Raw genomic sequence first — 25,539 nt, 5'->3', positions numbered from 1 at the left:
AATACAATAAAATCAATTGAGAAACATTAAAATAAGAGAATTTAACAATATGAGGAGATATGAGATTAACATAAAAATTAATAGGTTTATTATGCATCAGCAAAAACCAATTTAAAATAAAAGAGAAAGTTGTCATCCATAATAGTAGCAAAATTATAAAATAAATTGGAATAGAACTAATCAGAATATATAATAACCATATAAAGAGAAATATAAAACTTTCCTCATGAGTAGAAACTCCAACTGAATAGAGAAACATACCATGTTTCTGTATAGAAATCTTTAGTATTGTAATATGTCATTTCTACCTTAATTATACATAAATTTGGTGCAATGTTATTAAGAAATTGGTACTGTATTTCAATGTAACCTGATGAACTGGTTCTAAAACTTAGTGAAAGCAAAAAATAGTTATGAGGTTGCCAAGATAATTTTGTAAAAATTGTAAAACAAAATAGTGGGCCCAGAAAAAGTTCAGTGTGAGAATTAACTGTAACAGCAGCATTTTAAGACATTAGAGAAAGATGAACAGGTCAATAAACGGTTTTGAGATCATTGGCTATTTGAAAAATAACAGAAATCTTTAAAATAATATTTACCAAAATAAATTAAATTCCTGATAAATTTAAGACAAAATAGATAAAAATATTTTACTAGAAGAAAATAGAGGAAAATAAGTTTATGACATTTCGTTGGCAAATGTCATCTTAGACACAATATGAAATCCACAGCAAAAGATAGATTACATTGATGGATTGTGAACTTCTGACCCAGGAAGATGTATCATTTAAAAAGTGGAAAACCAAGAGATTGATAGGGAATATTTCAAATATTTATAATAAGTCAAAAAGAAAAAGATAAACATCTGAATAGGAAGTGAAGTGAAGAATAAGAACTGACAATTTACTGAGTAGGACATTCTAATTTTTGGTAATAGATAAAAACGCATAGTTTTGATGGAAATCAAAGAAATCACAACTAAAATAAAAAATGCTATATTTACCAATCAGACAAAAAATTGAAAGAATATATCCAATATTTGTTAGAGGGCTATTTAACAATACTTATCAAAATTCCACATATTTGCATCTCTACACTTCAACATATATATTCAAAGCAGCTTTCACAAGAATTATGATGACAGAGAGATTTTAAATAGTAAGAAATAAAAAAACAATAAATATATAAATAAAACAACTATAAAAGCTCATCCATGAGAATTATTTGAATAAACCACACAGATACACATTCTATGGAATCCAATGCAGTGGTTAAAAAATACTAGATTTTATGCATATTTATAAAAATATTCTTAGTATATTTAAAAAATTTCTAGATGATTCTATATTGCCAGACACTAACCTAAGAAAAAATTATATTAACAGGAGTAATCCTCCCCAAAATTTACAAGGTAGTAATGTTGTTATACCCATTTCACAAATGGGAAGAGCAAGGCACAGAGAAATTATATAAAATTAAAAAAAGAAACAATACTCTGTTTTTCTTTGATTCTTATGTAAGTATGTAATTATACCAGTAAACTGGTAATGGTGATAATATTTACAGAGTGGAGCTGGATTTGGGTATAGTATTTGTGGAAAATCAGCTTTTCCTTTATTGAATGACTATTATTTTAAAAAACTAATTTTGTTTTAACAAGTATTTATTATTTGTTTTATTTTAAAATGTTTTTAATATGAGCGGTGTAGATCCATGAAGTTTAATTTACTAAATTGTATCTTGGAAACAAAAATCTTTATCTGAGAAGTAACTCTTAGTATCTCAGGTATCTTATTGTGGGATGGACATATATCTATATTTATCTATATCTATATCTATCTATCTATCTATATATTTTATTTCCATGGTTAAAAGCATTGGAAAATACATAGCAAATATCATATATGTGCATGCTATATATTCAAAAATTCCTAAAATCCATGCTTTGTAAATAAAATTAAAATTATTTCTAAAATAATGTAAATGTCAAAAAGCATAGTAATATCTCAGTACAGGTCTCAGTACTTTCAGATATCAAGATCTGTATGCACTATGCACAAACAAATAAAATATAAATTTAAGTTAATCATAATGTTTAGGGAATAGCAACTTCTGCTTAATTAGAACTTTCTGGTGTTAAGAATTGTGTCCATTTTCTATTTATTGAACATAATTGGATATTTAAGAAATGATTGGGGAAATGCTTAAAATCACAAAATGATGAGGTTACGTCAGAGGGACCAAACTGAAAAAGTTCCTAATAGCCAAAGTTGCCACAAAATACACAATATACTATCAGATTATAATCCAAAGTATAATAGAAACATGTGTGACTTTCTATTGAAATGAATAAATGCTTGAATAATTTAAAAATGGAGAAGACAATCTCAAGTATAGGAGGATTCCAAAATGAATTATATTACCCATTCCTCAAGAAGGTAGACTTTAATTCTCCATCCTTTAGGTGTGGGGACAGCTTAGTGATTTGCTTCCAAAGAGCAAAGTAGGGAAAGGAGAAAACAAACAAAAAAAAACTTCAGAGTGGAGAGACCATTTCAGCCAGGTGTTCACGCTAACATCATCAGTGTTAAATCATGTTGAAGTATGCATATGCGACCTGATAAGATGAGAATGGCACTTCAACTCTGATCTTATTCCTTAAAAGCCATTAATTATTTTTTTTCTAACCACCAGACAAACATCAGATAAACTCATATTGAGGAACATTCTATAAAGTATTTGTGCAGTACTCCTCAAAACTCTCAGTCATGGAAAGCAAGGAAAGTCTGTGAAACTCTCTTGGTCTAGGGGAGGTTAAGGGCATATGATGACGGAATATTATATGGTAACCTGTATTGGATGCTGAGACAGAGAAAGAACATTAGGGGAAAACTAATAGAATCCAAATAAAATATGGCACTTAGTTAAGAACGTAGCAATGTTGGCTTATTACTTAGGATAAATGTACTGTAATAAAATACTATGTTAATGACAGGGCAAGCTAGTATGGAGTAAACTCTCCATATGTCTTTACAACTTTTCTGTAAATCCCAAAACTATTCTAAAATATAAAATTTATTTATAAAATTATTGAAGAGATAGTCATATTTGGGGGTCAATCACCATCTGATCTTGTGAAGTCTAGGTCACTTGTGAAGATTAAAGAGGCAGCCCACCTCATGGTAGATACAGGTGTATGGATGTAAATGACTAGAAATGGAAATGCTTACAACAGAAAATAATGTGGTCTCTTATTTTTAAAACAACAGAAAATAATGTGGTCTCTTATTTTTAAAATCTATCACTCAGGTTTGTTTTAAAGCTGGCTTGTATATTTATGATAAAATATAAGTGATGTGAAAAGAGTTGTTTAATTGAGGGTTTGATCATCAGAGATCTGTTTTTAATTAATACCATGACACATTTTGGAGTCTACAAGCATTTACTCCTACTATAGCCATAGTTTAATCTCCCACTAAAATTTGATGAGTCTAGGAATTAAATTGATGGGTGTCAAATGCTTCACATCAGACTTTCATGAACTTGAATATCTCATTAACCTGCATAATTGTTTTGACTGCTGAGACTGTTGGAGTCTTTAGACGTATTTGTCCATGTATTTGTTATCCACTTCTGAGGGTCATAACACAGATCTACTCACTTTTATTAAAAATTCTAAGAAGACAAAGAAAATAAAGATAAAAAATATTGTTAGGAAAAATTTGCTATAAAATAACTATTATCTGAATGTGTAAACAGAAAACATGAAATCTTCCACTGGAAGATTCCAATGGATGTTTTCACAGAGAGGAAATCTCAGTCTTTCTTCCAGAACTATGAAGTTTGCCCTGTATAAATTACTTGTCTGTGAAAAAATTTTCACTTACTTATCTTCAATGAAAAAAGTGAAAATAAAATTGAGTTGAAATAATACTGAAATTAGTAAGAATCCCAATTTTTTCTTTTTTACCATTTTGTTGAGCTCTACAATATGTAACTGGGTCCCTATTTGTAGATCCACTTTTAACAAATATGGGGATATCAACAGACAATGATTTTTTAAAAATTTTATTTTCATCATCTTTAAAAAACAGGAAGATGACATTGACCTTAGGAGAAAAAAAGGTCATTTGAATTCCCTTTTCTCTCTTTCCTCTTTTTCTCTCTCTTCTTTCTTTCTCTCTCCCCCACCTTTCTGCCCCCAGGTATTTTTGTGACAGTTGCAGAGTTAATGTTATCTATTTTACCCATTATGAAGCTGGTATACAGATGCTGTACCCAAAATATCCGTATCCTACCATGACAGCCTACTTCAGTGGACTTCCAATTATCAGGAGATATATCTTGATGTCTGGGGGCTTTATCTGAAACCCTTTCTCCTTTCAGGATCACACTGACCAGCAAGGGAGTTATACTCTCAGAGCATAGCATCAACACCACAAGGAACAAGAGTTGGTATGTAAATACCCCAGCTTCCTCTCCACTTGCCCATAGGGTAGAAAAATCTTGAGACATGTGCTGTATTATTTCCCATAATTTTTCCATGTGGTTAAATTTTAGATGATCACTGTGGTAGCTGGCTTCCTGCCTTTTCCTGTCAAATTTCTTTGCTACTCTGAGATTGTTTTCTGTATCTTTCAAATAAATCCCTTGCACTTGAATTCTTATCTTGGAATCTGCTTTCAAGACAGTATAAAGATGGCCTAGGCAATTATGGAGAAGAGAATACAAGAGAATGAGAAAGTGATTTCCTTCAAAATATGTGGAATTTTAAGATCCAGGCAATTATTTATTTGCTACAATGGGAAAAGTAAAACATTCACATAACACTCACTTCAATTTGATGTATAATTTGCTGTATCTATCTAATTTCCTTAAAGTCCTCTAATATTTGAACATTTTATTATTTATCACTGGTGACATCTGGTCAAATATTTTGATTGATTGATTTCTAAAGCTTTTATTTGTTTATTTACTTATTTAGAGAGTCATGAACAGGGGAGAGGCAGATGGGGAGGGAGAGAGAAAAATCTCAAGCAGACTCTGGGCTGATCATGGAGCTTCACATGGGGCTCGGTCTCATGACCCTGATATCATGACCTGAGCTGAGATCAATAGTCAGGCACTTAACTGACTGACCCACCCAGGAGTCCCAAACATTTTGATTTAAACATAAGAAACTTGCCATCTACAGGAGCAATTAAGTGATTTATATTAGATTGTAACACTAATTGAGCAAATTTACATGTGTCTTAATTTTGTGTGTTTAATACTTTTCTAACAATGAACACCTTTGTTTTTCTGACAAAATCAAAAAGCAACTCATGCTTTTATGAATAAGCAATAGATTGTAAAAATCTCATTAACTGTTTGTGTCACCAAAGGTGCCGAATATTTTAAGGAGAAAGACAGGAAACACCAATCAGGCATGTAGCAAACTCTGTCCCTTAGAACTTGCAAGGGAAAGACTCTGTTTGAATAACTAGTGTATTGATTGTATTGGTTTCACAATCAAACCTAGGAAGTAGAGGACTTTATGATCCAAGGTGGAATTTTGGATCCTATTGGCTAGTATTTTGGTGAGAATTTTCGCATCTGTGTTCATCAAGCATATTGGTTTGTAATTCTGCTTTTTGGTGGGGTCTCTGTCTGGTTTTGGGATCAAGGTAATGCTGGCCTCATAATACAATTTTGAAAGTTTTCCTTCCATTTCTATTTTTTGGAACCATTTCAGGAGAGTAAGTAATAATTCTCTATAAATATTTGGTAGAATTCCCCTGGGAAGCCGTCTGGCCCTGGGCGCTTGTTTGTTGGGAGATTTTTGATGACTGCTTCAATCTCCTTACTGGTTATGGATCTGTTCAGGTTTTCTGTTTCTTCCTGGTTCAGTTTTGGTAAGTTTATATGTCTCTAGGAATGCATCCATTTCTTCCAGATTGTCAAATTAGCTGGCGTATAGTTGCTCATAGTATGTTCTTATAATTGTTTGTATTTCTTTGGTGTTGGTTGTGATCTCTCCTCTTTCATTCATGATTTTATTAATTTGGGTCATTTCTCTTTTCTTTTTGGTAAGTCTCACCAGGGGTTTATCAATCTCATTAATTCTTTCATAGAACCAGCTCCTACTTTCGGTGATCTGTTCTGCTGTTCTTTTGGTTCCTATTTCATTGATTTCTGCTCTGATCCTTATGATTTCTCTTCTCTTGCTGGGTTTAGGCTTTCTTTGGTGTTATTTCTCCAGCTCCTTTGGGTGTAGGGTTACGTCACATACTTGAGACCTTTCTTGTTTCTTGAGAAAGGCTTGTATTGCTATATTCCTCTCAGGTTCCCCTCAGGACCACCATTGCTGTGTCCCACAGATTTTGAACAGTTGTGTTTTCATTTTCATCTGATTCCATGAATTTTTTTCAATTCTTCTTTAACTTCCTGGTTCACCCATTCATTCTTTAGCAGGATGCTCTTTAGCCTCCATGTATTTGAGTTCTTTCCAATTTTCTTCTTGTGATTGAGTTCTAGCTTTAGAGTATTGTGGTCTGAAGTACGCAGAGAATGATCCCAATCTTTTGGTACCAGTTGAGACGTGATTTGTGACCCAGGATGGGGATCTATTCTGGAGAATGTTCCATGTACACTAGAGAAGAATGTGTATTCTGTTGCTTTGGGATGAAATGTTCTGAATATATCTGTGATGTCCATCTGGTCCAGTGTGTCCTTTAAGGCCTTTATTTCCTTGTTGATCTTTTCTTGGGTGATCTGTCCATTTCAGTGAGGGGGTGTTAAAGTCCCCTACTATTATTGTAATATTGCTGATGTGTTCCTTTGATTTTGTTATTAATTGGTTTATATAATTGGCTGCTCCTATTTTAGGGACATAGATATTTAAAATTGTTAGATTTTCTTGTGGGACAGACCCTTTGAGTATGATATAGTATCCTTCCTTATCTCTTATTATAGTCTTTGGCTTAAAATCTAATTTAACTGATATAGGGATTGCCACCCCAGCTTTCTTTTGATGTCCATTAGCATGGTAAATTGTTTTCCACCCCCTCACTTTAAATCTGGAGGTGTCTTTGGGTCTAAAATGAGTTTCTTTCACATTTTAGACAGCATATAAATGGTTCTTGTTTTTTTTAATCCATTCTGATACCCTGTGTCTTTTGATTGGGGCATTTAGCCCTTTTACATTCAGGGTAACTATTGAAAGGTATAAATTTAGTGCCATTGTATTGGCTTTAAGGTGACTGTTACTGTAAATTGTCTCTATTCCTTTCTGGTCTATTATTTTTAGGCTCTCTCCTTGCTTGGAGGTCCCCTTTCAATATTTCCTGTAGGGTTGGTTTGGTGTTTACAAATTCTTTTAATTGTTGTTTGTTCTGGAAGCTTTTTATCGCTCCTTCTATTTTCAATGACATCCTAGCTGTGTATAGTATTCTTGGCTGCATATTTTTCTCATTTAGTCCTCTGCATATTTCATGCCAGTCCTTTCTTGTCTTCCAGGTCTCTGTGGATAAGTCTGCTGTCACTTTAATATTTCTTCCATTGTATGTTGCAGACCTCTTGTCCTGAGCTGCTTTTGGGATTATCTCTTTGTCAATGAGACTTTTACGTTTTACTATTAGATGACCTTTTACTATTTACTATTACTCACATTTTACTATTAGGTTATTACTATTAGCTTAAAAGGTAAAGGTTAAAAACAATGAAGGGATGTAATATGAGTGTACAGATGAATCTTAAAAAAGATCCTAAGAATTAAATTGATAAGATATGTTGGTAGGAAAAAGAAAAAAAAAGAGGAGAGAATGATCATGCTGGAGCTAAATTTAGGTATATTTTGAGGTTTTTTTTTTTTTAATAATGTATTGATAAGATGAAATAGTTAAAAAACCTTAAAAGAGGAAAGAGGAAAAGTTAAAAAAATAGAATTAGGAAAAAATAAAATTAAAAAAATTTGACTTTGCAAGACTAAAGGATCATGGGGAAAAAGCCATGAATTCTATGTGTTGTTTTCTCCTAGCTCTGGAGTTCCACAGTTCTCATTGATTTGGTTAACTTTGTCTTGGCTGGATGTTCTTTCTGATCTTCTGTGGGATGGGCCTGTTGCAGTGATTCTCAAATGTCTTTGCCTGAGGCAGAATTGCACCATCCTTGCCAGTGGCTAGGCTAAATAATCTGTTGGGGTTCGCCCTTGGGAGCTTTTGTTCCCTGAACACTTTTCGTAGAGCTTTGGAGGACCGGAATGAAAATAGTGGCCTCCAAATATCCAGCCCAGAGGGACTGAGAGCTCGGAACCCCACTCCTCAGTGTGCCCTCAGAGAAATCAGTCGATCCCTCCCATCTTTCTGGTCTATGGTTGCACTCTGTGTTCACCCGGCCTGTGACTGACTTTTTCTATCTCTGGCACACAGCCCCATTTGGAGTCTCCAAACCCAGTAGATTCCTGCAGTGCACTCCTGTCCCACTCCTCCCAGTGGGGGAAGTCGAGTCCCCCCAGGTTTGCCACTTGTGGGTTCCCTGCTTGAAGAGCAATGGCCCGAAGTTGCCTCAGATCATGGTTTAAGGTATCCCCAATCTGAGAGCTCACTTCTCAGCTCCATATCTGTAGCCAGCTTCCCCACTCTGATACCTGGCAGCTCTGCCACACTCAGACACCTCCAGTCTTTCTGTGACCCTGTGGGTCCTGAGACCACAATGTCCTTGTGAGGGCTCCACCCCCACTTAGCTTCTGGAGAGACATCCCTTGGTGGAGCTGACTGGTAAAAGTTCTAATTTTGTGCTCTGCTGCTCTACCACTTGCTGGGAGCTGGCCTCTCCTCCCACAGTCTCTCTTCCTGAGGCTTTAGATTCACTTCTCTGCACCTCCTACCTTCTAGAAAGTGATCGATTTTCTCTTTCTAGAATGGCTGTTCTTCTCTTCTATGTCCTAGTGCATTTATAGGTGTTCAGAATGTTTTGATAACTATCTACCTGAACTCCTGGGACCTAATTCTATTTCAGTTTCCTACTCCTCTGCCATCTTGCTTCTTCTCCCGGAGATGTTTTCATGGAGGATTTATATTTCTTTCTAGTAAGTGAACTTTGAAAGACAACTAATTTCAGAAATTTCAAAAACCATATATTTTACCATTGCAAAGAAGAGAGCAAGTTTATTCTTCATGCATTGAATGGAGGCTATCTCTCTTCTAGCTTGTCGTTGCAGGTTATAATCTCAGCACACTGGGCTTCATAGATGTTAAGAAAAGAACCATAGGATATCATGAAAGGCAATTTCAGAAAAGTCAAGAGGGGATATTGTGACAGGTGTTGTATTTTATAATGATGTTAGTGTTAATGGTATTATTATGCTACCAACACTTTATGTTCAGTGTGCATTATGTTAGACATTCTGCAAGCCCTCTTATATTTATTATCTTATTTTATTCTCAGACTAACACTACAAGATAGCTGGGTTTTTTTTTTCACCATTTTATATATTAAAACTGAAGCTCAAAGCTGTGAACCTGAATTTTCCAAGACAACACGGCAGGTCAGTAGAGTAATTCAAACACTGGTGCATCTAACCCTAAAGCCCATACTCCTTAGTTAAGTGATGCCTAAATACCCATTTTGAGGTTAAAAATGATATGTTAAGTGTGTAAGCAGCATATTAGCATATTTCTGTGTACATGATTTGAAAACATATAGCTGGCACTTGAAAAACTTAGGACTTTATGAAGGAGACAATTTTTATACATATTGGTAATAGAAAAGACAAAGGAGTCCATAAAATTATTTTTCCAACTTAATGACCTTAAGATCTTTATTTTTGTTTTAGTGACACTTTTTTTACCTGAAAATGTACTTTTTTTTTTTTTTGCCTCTAGTTTATATTTACAATGAGAAACAAAGAGGGAATGCCTCAATTTTTAAGGCAGAAATCACATTAATGTAATTTTTCCTCTTAGTTATGGGAAACATCTATCAAACCTAGTATTCCAATTTAAATTTTTTTCTTATAAATATCTAACTTATGAGTCATATGACTAATTTGTGTGCAATAAGAAAATCAGCTCCCTTCATTGTAAAAATGACTCCTTGTGTTTGGCAACATGAAATAACCACTTTTTTTTCTGCCTTCTTCTACAGTTGCAGGCTACCCCAGATATTTAAAGTGAACCTTTGCTAAGACCATATTTATATATAACTAATATATCTTTATAATTCTTATGTCACAGAGAAATATTTATTCATCTTACTGTTTCTGTGTTTTTTAGCTATCTAAAGTTATTTTACATAATAAGTGAGTTTGTAAAACTCTTTAGGATTGTATCATTTAATAGAAATTTTGCTCTGTTCATTTATATTATTTTATCTTGCCTGATTCAATAATTCATTAGGGAAAACTGTTTTTGGACTTGCTAGCACCAAGACAGGAAATGAGAGAGAAGAATCACCCCTGAGTAAAAACCTTATTAACAGCCATTCAATGAATTTAATCCTTTCTGGAATCCTGCCACCATTTATTTCTTCAGCATGCTGGAATATTAGATTTTATACCAGTAGTTTTCATATACACACCAGAAACATTATTCTGATTATCAAAGCACTTGGGAAAATTCAACCTGAACTGACCTGAGCTTCTACTATGAAAAGGGAAGGGATATAACATTAAAAGTTATCAGTCTATTATTAAGAGATAAAAGAAGCAAGAGGGAAACTCATAAGTGAACTAAAATATGCTCATCAAAGATTAGGCAGTCTTAATTGCTACCAATGATTATTGTTCGTATAGAGACCCTGGGAGAAAGATACGTTCCATCCAAAATATTAAGCTTTTTCAAAATGACTAATTAAGAAATACTGATTCAGAACTGAAAATTTCCCTTGAATGACAATGTGCAGAGTTGCATGCCACTGACTTTAAGTCTGTGGAGGTTTCTGCAAAATACAACTGCTGAAATCATAATTGTAATTGTGTATATTAAAACTTTAAGAAACTATTTAATGAAGAAAATGAAAGCTAGGTAAATGGACAAATAACTTTAAGACAGTTTTAATTTAGTTTAAAGTAGTTATTAAATACCATCTACTAACAAAGCAAAGAGATCGATATATTTAAAGATCTATAACAGTTGGTCTAGCTCTTTGGTCAAATTGATGTTTGAAAAAAGTTTATAAAGGGGCGCCTGGGTGGCTCAGTGGGTTAAGCCTCTGCCTTCAGCTCAGGTCATGATCCCAGGGTCCTGGGATCAAGCCTCGCATCAGGCTCTCTGCTTGGCGGGAAGCTTGCCTCTCCCTCTCTCTCTGCCTGCCTCTCTGCCTACTGTGATCTCTGTATGTCAAGTAAATTAAAAAAAAAAAGTTTATAAATACAAAGAACAATAGAAAACAATAATATTCTTAAATATGTACAAACACATTCTTATGCCATCTCAAAATTTTGAAATAAAATAAAATTTATTTATATCTTCTCTGTTGAACAAGGCAAGCTTCTGTTTAGTTTTGGAGAAGAACAAAGAGACATGTTTGATGAAGGAATTAATTTTAGGTGAATCTGAAAGGAAGGGTAAGATTCCAACAGGAAGAAATGAAAGGAAGAAAATTCTAGGAAGAAAAAACTATGACCAAATTCAACAAGTTTTGATGAACGTGGATGTATATATGTGTAAAAGACCTAGGAACTTCTTACCTGCATTTCATGGTTATAGTATATACATTTTGATACATTTTATTTTCACTTTATTTCCAAGAAAATCTTTAAATTTGCTTTGTATTTCCCCTTGGATTCAAGGTTATTTTTATTTACCAGTGAAAGGGCCTTTTCATTTCTGGTGTTATTAATGTTGATTTTGTTTCATTTTGCTCAGTGAAGGCTGTTTCTGTTACTTTGCTTCTTTGGGAACTGTTGAGGTGTGTTTTGTGTGTGTGGTCTAGTGTATAGGAATTAATTTTCTCTAAGATTTGAAAAAGTTTATTTTCATCAGGGCTCAAGTATATATGTGAAATAGATACCAGATACTTTTGATTCTGTTTTTTATATCATGTACATTTACCAACATTTTGTCCAGTTAATTGTGAGAGGTGTCTTAAAATCCCTGCGATTTGTGGTTTCTTTCTCTCCTTGCATTACTTACTGTTTCTACTCTATGAACACTGTTGCTGCATTTGGGGAACATAACTATCAGTCACTCTGTCTTTGCATTCTCCTGGCACAGAATATGCATACAGAACCAATCATAATGTTAGTGTCAAATTGATTTTAACAAAGTGAGCACACTCATATACTATGCAGTCGATCAATAAATAGAATGTTAACATCACCCAAGACATCACTTGGCCCCTCCTAGTCACTTACCACTCCCCTTTGGTAGCCATATACTTGGCTGTGAAAATCAAGTTTAGCTTTTCCTGTTTTGAACTTATATAAATAAAATTAAGCAATTTTGTTTTCTCACCTAACATGAAGTTTGTAGTGTTTGTCCATATTTCACAGAGGGATAAATTGTTCATTGTCATTGTCATAGTAATGCATTAATTGCTGATATTGTGAAGGGCTCCTCAGATCTTCCCTCAAGACTAGCTGCCCAGGGGGCGCCTGGGTGGCTTAGTGGGTTAAAGCCTCTGCCTTTGGCTCAGGTCATGATCTCAGGGTTCTGGGATCGAGCCCTGAGTCGGGCTCTCTGCTCAGCAGGAAGTCTGCTTCCCCCTCTCTCTCTACCTGCCTTTCTGCCTACTTGTGATCTCTGTCAAATAAATAAATAAAATCTTAAAAAAAAAAAAAAAGACTACCTGCCCAGGAACTGGGAACATTGTTAGCAAAGGGCCACCTGCTTCTTAAGTCCTTTACATGTTTTAATTGAGCTGACTTTTTCTTCCTTCATTATTCTGGATATAAGTCTCTTGAATATATGTAATTGTATATGTTGCAAATCTCTTCTCCTATTCTGTGGTTGACTTTTACATTCCCATAATGGGGATTTTGAATAACAGGAGTTCTTACTTTTAATGTAGTCTACTCATCATTTTTTTTCTTTATGTTAATAGTTTTTGTGTTTAATTTAGCAAAAGTTTTCTGCAGGGCAATTATTCAATAGATTTTTTAATCCACCACTCCCAAAAAAGGGAATTTTTATTATCTTTTTATTTTTATTATTATTTTTATTATCTTTTTAATGTCTAAAAGATCTGTGGTGACATTTTTTCATTCCTAACATATATATTTTTAAGATTTATTTATTTATTTGAGAAGGAGAGAGAGAGCATGCACATGCACAAGTTGGGGGAGGGACAGAGGGAAAGAAATTCAAGTGGACTCTGTGCTAATGCAAGACTTGATCTCAGGACCAAGTGGAATATGAGACTCTGTCGCTCAACTCACTGAGTCACCCAGGTGCCCCTCATTCTTCTAATCATTCTCTTCTTATTTATGGTTTCTCTCTTATCCCTTTACACTTATTTGACTTCATATTTAAGTTTTTCATTCATAATTTTAAATGTGTCATTCCATTATTTTCTGCAAGGTTATTTTTTTCTAATAATTGTTTTTAAACAAATAACTTTTTAAAATACTCTTAGCTTTATATTCTGTTGTTATTACTTACTCTTTCTTTACTGTTATTAATATTGAAATTATGTAGTAATTCTTCACAAAGCCTCTCATTTCCTCCATAATTTTATTTGAAGTATGATCTGTTTCTATAAAAAATTGATAGTTTAGGTGGTTTTAATGAAGATAAAAAAGAAAAATATACGTGGTTTTCTAAAAAAAAAAAAAAAACCCTACAGATAGGACTTAAGTGATTATTTTCATTCGAACTTCATGTCTTGCTTGCTCTGTTTTTAAAAGGTATTATGGTAATACGGGTTCCCCAGGGGCAGATCCTTAGGTGAAGATTCATTTGTATGTAATAAATTAAGGAAACACTTCTGAGCAAAACAGGAAATGAGTGGAGGACGGAGAAGAGGGAAGAGGAACAAGTCAACAAAGGGTGCAATTTTTGGCAATGTCCCAGATTCAGCCATAAATTACACTGGACATTTTTTTTTTTCTGGCCCTGGGAGCAAGAGCTGAGCTTATACCTGCATTCATTATTTATTGGCTAAGAGATGACTGTGAGTTACCTCTGCTCTCTCTGCTTGTATAAGCAAATCTGCTCTAGTATCCGGAGGGCAGTATCCCAAAGAACAGTTGGAGCTGAGGGCTTGCTTATGACCCTAGCAGTAGGAGACCTGATGAGTCTACCATAAGCCCCCAAATACTGAACTTCTTGGCTCAGCATAATCACTTTTATTGACACACCAAGGCTATCCCCTTGTCTTTTCAACATATATCTACTGAAAGATTATCTCTAAATCCCTCCTCTGTCCTTTCAAGAAGTTCATATAATTAGATCATTTATTGTCCCATATATCATTAGTATTTATTACACATGCATCGGAACTTCATTCAACAAAAGACAAAGGAATGCAAAAATTTGAGGGGGAGACAGTGATGGTAAATATAGAAATTCAAGGTAATAGATTCATTCTAAAATGCAAAATCTATTATGTTTAATTTTTAACAAAGGAGAAGCACTGGTTATGGGAAGCAGGGACGGACAGGTTTCACAGGGATTCACACAGAGAAACCATATTCGAAAGATGCTGTGTGTCTCTAGAGTAGCAGAGGAGGAGAAAGTTTATGGCTCTGCATTACTCCAGCCTTTCATTTCCACAGAAATCTTCTGCACATATAGGGCCTAAGAAAAGCCAACTCATTTAATGATTAATTAAGGAAAACAAAAAGAACTAGCCCATAAAAGAAAATATAAACTTCTGCAAAATTTATCAAAAACAATTAATACTGACCAGAAGAATATTTCATAGAGAAAATTAAAATAAAGCCAGAAGGAGGAAGATGAGGAAGAGAAGTTAATTTTATATATCAGCTTGGTGGGGCCGCGGTACCCAGATACTTGGTCAAATACCAACCTAGAGGTTTACATGAAGGTCATTTTTAGATCGAGATTAACATCAAAGTGAGCAGACAGAGTAAAGCAGGTTATTTTCCATAATGTGGGTGGGCCTCACGCATTCAGTGGAAGGCTTTAAAAGAAATGATTACAGTCCCCTGAAGGAAAAGGCATTTTGCCTCCAGACTGTCTTTAAACTCAAGTTACAATATCAGCTTTCCCCTGGGTGTCCAGGGTACTGCCCACCCTACCAATTACATGTGCCAATTCCTTAAAACAAATCTCTCTCTCTCTCTGTATATACACATGTATTTACATATATTTATACATACATATATATATACATATATGTACATATATAACTATACATATATAAATATATGTGTATGAAAGAAGAAAGAGAAAGCAAAAGAGAAAGAACGAACATATATAAAGCTATATTGTATGACAAATTTTTAAAAAACAAGGTTCTATTCTACACTTGAGTTGGAATTTCAGTGAATTGCAAAATGTTCTATTCACACAAACAAAATAGTTTAAATAAAGCTGATTTAATTTAGTCAACCAATTACTTGTTGACAAGAGAGTGTTCCACTTTTTAGAATGGTGTTATCATCTACACGTGATTGATTTGTGCTTTGAGTGGTTATAAGATCACTGGGTGATCTGAAAACATGCTTTGACAACATAAGATATTTCAACATTGCCTAATTTCTAGCATGGTAAAAACTATACCTGTAAAGATGGGTATTACTTCAACAACAGAGGGCTTTTCAGAGTAGATTTTAAGCTTGTGAAAGCAAAGTGAATAATTAGATAATACCTTTGGCCTCCTGTCTGCAAACACTTCTTGGGTGTGAAATATATACATTTGGCTAGCATCATTTTCATCCTCAGAAAAAGACTGATTTTATTGCAGTGATTTTTAATAAAAAAAATGACTTTGAACGCTATTTAAAGAGGGTAGGATATTTATGAGGAAAGGAGCTTTAGGAAGGCTCAAGGGGAAATGTCAGTACCCACTCAAGAAGAACAGAAATGTCATTTTGCATTTTAAAAAAACATGCTCATGACTTTGCTGTAAAATTCACAAAACCTTTTGTGGCAAGGGAAAACTTTACTTGATTAGGTGGCACCATACATAGCTATATATCAAATCCTAACTACAGTGACTACCAGAGAAATGTTCATTGACGTCCGGGGAAGACAAGCCCTTTTTTATCACAATGCTATTTGCGCTTATATTTGAGTGGAAATGCACCACAAGGACCACAATATTAAACTCTGTCAATTCTCAAATTTCAATTGTCTGCATGAGTAAGCATCATTTCCTAATAATAGCTAGAAAGACTGTTTTCAGTTGTAAACACTTTTCCTTTTGATGGAAAAAGTACTATTTATGTCCTTAAGACCTTCTCCAGGGTTAAGACTTGTTTTCAATGTAATTTTTTCTCTTTAGTGAATACCAATGTGTACCAGGTTTAAAACATTCCCCCAAATTCATTGAATTTAATTGACTTCTGTGAATTGTTTAAATAAAAGTCTTATACGCACATGATGAAAAATATTCCAAAAAACTCCAAGATAATAATTGGGAAGCTAGGGGCGCCTGGGTGGCTCAGTGGGTTAAAGCCTCTGCCTTCGGCTCAGGTCACAATCTCAGAGTCCTGGGATCGAGCCCCACATCGGGCTCTCTGCTCAGCAGGGAGCCTGCTTCCTCCTCTCTCTCTGCCTGCCTCTCTGCCTACTTGTAATCTCTGTCTGTCAAATTAAAAAAAAAAAATCTTTAAAAAAAAATAATTGGGAAGCTAAACGTGCCCTTTAACTCTTCCTCTTTTTATTTGTTTTGGTTTCTGCCACCAAACTCCAAATAATGTGAGAGATGTGTTTTTTAACACTTAAGCTGATCTCACCATTGCAACCCAATTCTCCATATTTTAATCTTCAACACTTGCTTAATACCATTGCAGACTGTGGGGACTTGGGACCCCAGACTTAGACCCCCCGCATTAACTAGTCACTCGATTGGAAGCCAGTTGTTTCCAATAAAGGGGTGTGACCATCAGGAGGGTGGCATGTTAGACATGGGGCCATTGCAGCTGGCTGCGATTGAAGACTACCTGCTGGGTACGGCCCAGAGGTAATCGGATTAAGTTCTTTAATGCCGAGGCAGAGTCTGAGCAGTGCACCCCCGTATTCACCGTATTTTGTAACTTTAACTAAGGAATGAAACATCCACTTTTGTTCCCTGATTCTTTGGTTTCATTTCTTGAAGCTTCCTAAATGGCTGAAATGTAAGATTGTGTTTTCTCTCACATCAGCAGAGACAGAAGCAGGAAGTCCTGCGGCGTTCTACTGACTCTCTGGTCATCAGGAATTCAGGCACCTTCTGTCCTTCACCTCTAACTTCCATAGAACTGGTTTCCATACTTGAGATTACTTTTTGTCCAGGGTGGACGTTGGAACTCCATTCCATTCCATTCCACTGCAAGCAGCAGAAAGAAAGGGCCAAAGAGTATGTCCCAACTGTGATTATCTAACAGATATAGTCTTCCAAATATTTTTGGGAAGTGACACAGTCAGGTGGTACACTGAGTACCAAGGAAGACCAGGAAATATCAATGTCAGCTGAGTATTTTGCAACACTGAAATAAGTATTTGTTACTATAGGAAAAGGGGACCCTGAATATGGGAAACCAGTAGTCTCTGAATGTGTGTGTGTATGAGTGTGTACACCAACATATTCATATATAATGTTCTTTAGCTTTGGAAAACAATCGATTACTTGTTCACATTGACTTTAAATATTGTTCTTAATTATGTGATAGGTAAACAACTGTTTTAAATATTCAACTCAGTAGAGTTTTATGTTGAAAAATAGTTTAAAACTATGGCATTCTACCTCATTTAAATACAAATAATTGACACCTCTGCATTTAGAAAGAAAATTATTCTTTTAAGCTCTAACACCCAGGTATCCAAATTGTAGGAGAAGGATCCACAAAATAAGTTTTTAGATCCAAATATATAAAATGTTTGAAACTACTAAAAATGCTGTGACTATAACATGGTGAGCAAGGGAGGTGGTAACCAAAGCATCCTTGACCAAGATGATGACAAAATATCAATGGTAAGATATGTAAAAACCAAAAAAACAAAAGGATATTACCAAAGAGAAGAAAAGTTTTCAAAAATAGCTTTGAGAATATTTAGTCCTTTACTTAACAAAACTTCATTCCTTTTCAAGAGGAAAAGGGCATTGGGAGCGCTCATTAATTAAAATACAATCCAATAAAATGTTATGCACCATTTGTTGATTATTAGAGTAGTTAATATTAATCCTACACCAAAAATCTTCTCATTACCATAGTATTATGAATTTTTGTCAGCTAAAAGGTGAAATTCCAAAATAAGGTATGTAAAATAGAGAAGTGTTTCAAGGAAAGAGAGGTCTTGAATAAAGTATAGAACAATAAAAAAAACAAACACCTAGGAACTTAACTATTGAAAAAGGAATGATTTAATAAATCTTCAAATATATAAAGAGCTTTGTGGAAGTATGGTAATCAATATTTTTCTTACATTGAAGACAGAACAAGGGAAACTTGGCTTAATATTAAGCATGACGGATTTGAGTTAGCTAGTAGTAGAATATTTTCTGACAGTGAGAAAGTTCAGTGAATCTCATGTGAAGGTCTTTTAAACAAGAATGGATTTTCACTTTTCTCTTGTTCTTTATGCATTGCCTGACTGATGATTGAAAAACTGGATGATATGATCCATTTTCACACTTAGGATTCATTATACAAACAATGGGTTGTGTGTAAAACATACTCGATAAAAACCCCTGCCCAAAATTAATCTTTTTTATGGAAGAAAGTTGATAATAAATTGACTTGGAATGATGTAATTCTATTTGGTATAATCCGATCCTAAGTATGCCATTTTTTAATTAGGACCATTAACAAAGATAAGATGGGACTGAAACCAAACATGAAAACTGAAAGGCAACATGGCTTAATATGTTTTGCAAGAGTTATTGGGTATTTTTAAATTCACCTTTTCTAAATGTCAGTGTCAAAAAAAAAAAAAAAAACAACCACTTATTTATCCATAGATTACAAATGGTAAAGTTTTGGGGACATAAAATAACAACTTGTCTTTTGGGGTTTTTCAAGATTCATGGCTTCTTCTAAGCAACTCAGAGACATTTTCATGAGCTATTTTCACTTAGGAGAAAACAAAACAGTTTTCAAAAGATATTTCATGTGCAACCACCCATCGGGAAGGAGATCCTTTACACCCCTCTATGATGTCTACTCCCATACAGGCTGCCAACCTTGATTAAACTTCCTAAAAACAGGGGTGCCTGGGTGGCTCGGAGGTTAAGTGTCTGCCCTTGGCTCAGGTCATGATCCCAGGGTTCTGGGATCGAGCCCCGCATCGGGCTCCCTGCTCCACGGGAAGCCTGCTTCTCCCTCACCCACTCCCCCTGCTGTGTTCCCTCTCTCACTATGTCTCTCTCTGTCGAATAAATAAATACAAATCTTAAAAAAAAAAACAAAAACAAAAACAAAAAACTTCCTAAAAACAGGATATCCCTAAGCAGCCTTCTGTAGCCATACATTTCAATAGAAAAATGACAGGATAACACTTACCATTGTTCATCTAACTTTGATTTTTAAATGACTTTTTTTTTTTTTTTTTTAACACAGTTCCATTTAATAGAAAGAGAACTTGTCTTTTGGTCTGAGGTCAGTGTGGGCAGAACAGTCTAGATGTGTATAAAGGACAAAAAATATTTATTTTTAAGACTAGAAGTTTAAATTAATTTAGTTTAAACTGATAATGAATTACAGAACTTTCTAAAGTTAAATTAGAAGCCTGTAAATTGAATCTTTGAAATATCTTTACATATCATAATTGCATGAAGCATATTTTTCAGACTACTTGCAAAAAAAAATCATTTTGTTTATCGTCCCCAGGCTGACTTTTTTTTTTTTTTTCTTTTGGTTAGGGAAATTCTCATAAACTTCCCCTTCTGACTTAAAGAGCTTTCATGAGATTTAGGCTCTGGGCATGATCGAAGATGCAGGAGACTGGATTTTAGCTGTCCTTGATAATTACTTTTGAAAAGCAATGACTAATTCTATCAGCTTTCTGAAAAGGGTATAAATCTTGATAGCATCAAGAAAGTAGAGCAAAGAATCGACTTTTCGTATATTTGGATTACTTGTATTCATGCATTTTCTCTAATTTGTATCTGGGAATATGAGCATGAGGAAGAAAGTTCGTTTCCTTTTTAACCCTTACAATAATGTTATCGTCTCCAGTTTTCAAATAACTCTTGGATCTGAAAGGACATAAAGAAGAAGTCCTGTTAAAAGCTACTAGAAAGGGAAGCAACTACAAAATAATGTCAATGTTGAATTCATGAGAGAGAAAACAGGGAAATAGAACAATGATAAGGTTCATGGAAACCTGTCAAAGCAGGTTAGGAATAAGAAAATGTCTTCAGGGGCTCCTGGGTGGCTCAGTGGGTTAAAGCCTCTGCCTTCTGCTCAGGTCATGATCCCAGGGTTCTGGGATCGAGCCCCGCATCAGGCTCTCTGCTCTGCAGGGAGCCTGCTTCCTCCTCTCTCTCTCTGCCTGCCTCTCTGCCTACTTGTGATCTCTGTCTGTCAAATAAATAAATAAAATATTTAAAAAAATAATATCCCCGGCCATTTATTGACATTTCTTAAAAAAAAAAAAAAAGAAAGAAAATGTCTTCAATGTACTAATAGGAATATTTGAAATAGTACATCTTACTCTTACCTATGGATTCGCATACAGGGAATGTCTAATTCTCATTTATTCTCTGAACTCTTCCTAACACTGGTAGCTTGAGAAAACTGTGATCAAATCAGGCAAATCATTTTTATACTCATTAAAAAATGTATTCAACTTAAATTCATTTTGAATGACTAGCTGTGTTATAGGAAATGGAGTAAAGCAGAGAACAAAAGAATAATCCTACTTAACTAGATTTTACAATTAAGATCATTTTGAGATTGGAGAATTTGGGAAAATGATGGAGATGACAAAATGCAAAATGATCTAGCAAGAAAAACTCATTTGAAATCTATCATGGGTTGGCTCTGTTTACATCTATGTGAAGGGAATTACAGCTAAACTCTTTATACCAGTGCTTTGCAAAATGCACATCTGGCATGATTAAAAAATGGTAAGGTTTATATGGTAAACTGAAAGAGCCCTGAAGCACTCTTATCTTGGGTTTGGCAAAATGTGTCTGTGTAACATAATAAATATTATATATTTCTATAAATAATAAAATTCTATAAAGTATAAATTCTATAAAATATTGACATATTGCATTTGCAAAAGATTCCAAATATTTTTAATAAGAAAATAGAACTTATATCTGTGAGCATTACTTTTGTTATATCAAGATTTTTTTAAACTTAGTATTACAATACAGTTATGGGAAATTTCAATTTGGTGACCACACTGAAGTGCTTATAGCATGGGTGTTCAGTGCTCTCTAACCGCCGCCCCCCCATACTTTGCTCTGTGTATCTCTTCCATACAGTTGTTCTTGGGTCATCTCCTTTATCGTAAATAGGTGCACCTGCTACTTACCTTAATTAATAATGAAACAGTCCTTTGGCAAAACCTTCTGAGTAATGCCTCCAACTACTCCAACATTTCTAGGAGAAATGTTTTGAGAGGGTCCTTCCAAATTACTCCCAGCAGCTTCTCGGCTTGCAATTCTATAGCAAAAGTATTGAATGTTACCATATTTCCAGTTTAAAAAATGTAAATGTGATTTTTGGAATGATAAAAAATACCATTTTATTTTAAGAAGTCAACACTTCTTAAGAATTACCTTTTGGGGCGCCTGGGTGGCTCAGTGGGTTAAGCCGCTGCCTTCGGCTCAGGTCATGATCTCAGGTTTCCTGGGATCGAGCCCCGCATCGGGCTCTCTGCTCAGCAGGGAGCCTGCTTCCCTCTCTCTCTCTCTGCCTGCCTCTCTGCCTACTTGTGATCTATCTCTGTCAAATAAATAAATAAAATCTTAAAAAAAAAAAAGAATTACCTTTTAATTTCTTATACTCACCGTTGATGAAAAGAATATTTCACTAAAGCAGCAGGAACAAAAGACTGCAGATATTTTCTCTGACAGAAACTCCTTTTTAAGCATTAACAAAAATTCAGATACAGCTACGTTTTCATCTTATATTTTAAGATTGTGACTATTATTCAAATCTACCACCCTCTCTTTTTACTGGTTAATAAATGTATTATTGAGCTTTCTTCATTGAAGTATCTTGATCATGTCAATATATCATTGAACTTTCTTTTTTTTTTAAAGATTATTTATTTATTTGACAGACAGAGATCACAAGTAGGCAGAGAGGCAGGCAGAGAGAGAGAGGAAGGGAAGCAGGCTCCGGCTGAGCAGAGAGCCCGATGCAGGGCTCGATCCCAGGACCCTGGGATCATGACCTGAGCCGAAGGCAGCGGCTTTAACCCACTGAGCCACCCAGGCGCCCCATCATTGAACTTTCTTAGTTGAAATTTCCTTACCATTTAAATGTATAAATCCATTTCAGTTTTGCATGCCAAATATTTTTAAATGCTAATAAAGATTTTGCTTGGGTGTACACAAATTTTGCTATACTAATCATAACAATTCTTCACTAGCATAACAATCACAATATTTTCTAAATATTATTCATAAGTGAATGTTTTAATAAACTTTATCAAAATGTAATCACAAATGAAATCTACCTGAGAAGTCACCATCTAGTACAAGGGGGGGGTACATATCCAGCACCCTGGGTGTCCCCCTCAGTTCCCCTGTTCTTTTTATCACTATCCCAACTCTCTAATCCAAACAAATCAACAGTACTGACTTTTAACATCATATTTTATATTGACTCTTCTGGAATTTTGTATTAATGGGATCATATGGTACATAATCCATGGGATATGTTTTCTTTTATTTTCTTCACCCAATAAGACATTGGAGAGATTTATGCATGTTGTTTTATGTGATAATATTTTGATCATTTCCTATTACAGAATATTCCACTATATAAATATACTATGGTTAATTTATCCATTTTGCTGTTAATATGCACTGAGATGTTTCTAGTTTTTATTTTTTAGGAGTAATGTTTCTATCAACATTGGGGTGCATGTCTTTTGTTTTACATAGGTTTGACTTTTTGCATACCTCTGTGAATTTTTTTGGTTTTGGATGCATTTGTTTAGCATTAGGAAATAATGATGGTTTTCCAAAGTTTTACTCCTACCAGCACTGTTTGTGAATTCCTATTGCTCTATGTCTTTACTGATGTTTGGTATTTTCAGAATTTAATCACTGCAGTATGCGCATAGTATTATCTTTATGCCACTTAATATAATTAAATCTGTGGTTTAATTTTATATATAGATAGCCTCTCCATAAACAAAACAATGTATTACTTGAACAAAAGATTACTGTTGCTGAAATAGTCTAAGGTAGTGTCTCTGTGATAACTTGTGTATTCACCTACCATGCTGAATATTTTAAGAGTTTATTTTGAATTTATTTGTGTTGCTATGTCTTTGTGGGAAAAATAATCTTTTTTTCTATCATTTTTTTTTCAAGGATTGTAACTAGTGCTATTAACTATGTGCAGGTCCTAACCTCAGTAGATTAATCTAGTACAATAAAAACATCCATGCCAAAGAATTGTACTTTTGATAAATCGACTATTACTGAAGTACTAATCTCACTGATTGAAATGCCCCAATGGGAAGGTCAGAGAGAGCTGTCCTACATAGTATTGCTGCTGTTGAGTTGTTTTCTATTAGTGGGTATTATCTGTAAAATCTTACAGCTATAATAAAAATGTGAAAAATAAGAGCACATGAAATCAAAAGCAAAGCTGAGTATTTTAAATATTCACATAAAAATAATTTCATTGATGATTACAAAAGAAAATTGACTGAAGTAATAAGACTACCTGGGATGATTAATGTGTTAATCAGGGGAGATGTTCATTGTTATAAGTGTTAAATTTTTTTTTTCATGGTAGGTGCTAAAAATAAAGTGTTGAAGACCCAAATAATAATTTTTAAATACAGGAGTTTTCGGAAAAAGCTATACCTAGTGGTCAACTATAATTACAAACATAAATTTTTGAATGAATATGAAAAATAATCTAAATCTTCCAACAAATTTGTAATACACTATGAAATACCATAGTATACTTATTGGGAAGCTATACCTCTCTTATTCAATCAGAAAGAAAGAAAGAGAGAGGAAGGAAAGGAGGGAGGGAGGGAAAAAAGGGGGGAGGGAGGAAAGAAGGAAGGAAGGAAGAGAAGAAAGATCTATTCATATGTTTTAATGTTATAGAATCTTAATTTTAAGTTCAATGAAGTAAGATTAAGAAAAAAAAATCACCAGAATTAAAAAATCAGAGCTTTAAACTCCACTCTGACCATAGAATTTTGATTCTTATAGTTAATAAACAATGAATATATTTTCCTACAATATTTCTTTACATAAAACCTGGACAGTACACTTTCTGAAAAACATTTACCACATTCTCAAGAAGTAAAATTTCACTTTGTAACTGTAAACTTTATGTAGGATATATATATATATATATATATATACACATACATACACACATGTATATATATATGTGTATATACAACACACACATGCACACACATATATAATTTTTATACATATACATATATACATTATATGTATTTTATGAATAAAAAATATATATATATGTAAAATTTTTAAAAGTAGTCTCTAAGTCCAACATGGGGCTTGAACACCTCATGACCCTGAGATCAAGAGTCACCTGCTCTCCTGACTGAACCATCAGGTTCCCCTATCTACACCTCTTATATTAAAAATGCATTTTATAATTGGTGCCCTTTGTTTTTTCTATTTTTTTGTATTCTGTACAAATCTTTTGAGTCTACCCATGCTTATGAATTTTATGTATTACTTGCACATTACCATAGATTCTTAGGGCAAATCAAATATAATTTGAGTTGTAGTTAATTCAAATGCTAAAACAGATGAGATAATGGCAAATCTCTACAGCTCTCAATCTGCATAAATCAATCAATCAGAAATATTCATTCATTTATCCTGACCTGATTTAAAACCCTTCATATTCTGACCCTGTTAAATTTCAAATTTTTTTTTTTAAAGATTTACTTATTTTAGAGAAAGAGAGAGAGCAAAAGCATGAGGGGGAGAGGGAGTTGAGACAATCTCAAGCAGACTGTGCTGAGTGTGGAGCCCGACATGGGGCTCAATCTCACTACCCTGAGATCATGACCTGAGCCAAAACCAACAGTCAGACACTTCAATGACTGCACCACCTAGGTGCCCCAATGTTTTGTCACAAAGTCAGCATTTTCAAGTTTTAAGCCAGTCTGGCGAACTCCCTTTTTAGGAAACTTGTTTTTTTTTTTTTTTTTTTTTTTTTTTTTTTTTTTTAAGATTTTATTTATTTATTTGACAGAGAGATCACAAGTAGACAGAGAGGAAGGCAGAGAGAGGGAGATTGAGCAGACTCCCTGC

The sequence above is a fragment of the Lutra lutra genome, chromosome 5 (assembly GCF_902655055.1).
Source record: "Lutra lutra chromosome 5, mLutLut1.2, whole genome shotgun sequence".
In the NCBI taxonomy this organism is placed as follows: Eukaryota; Metazoa; Chordata; class Mammalia; order Carnivora; family Mustelidae; genus Lutra; species Lutra lutra.
This window is presented reverse-complemented; position numbering follows the sequence as displayed.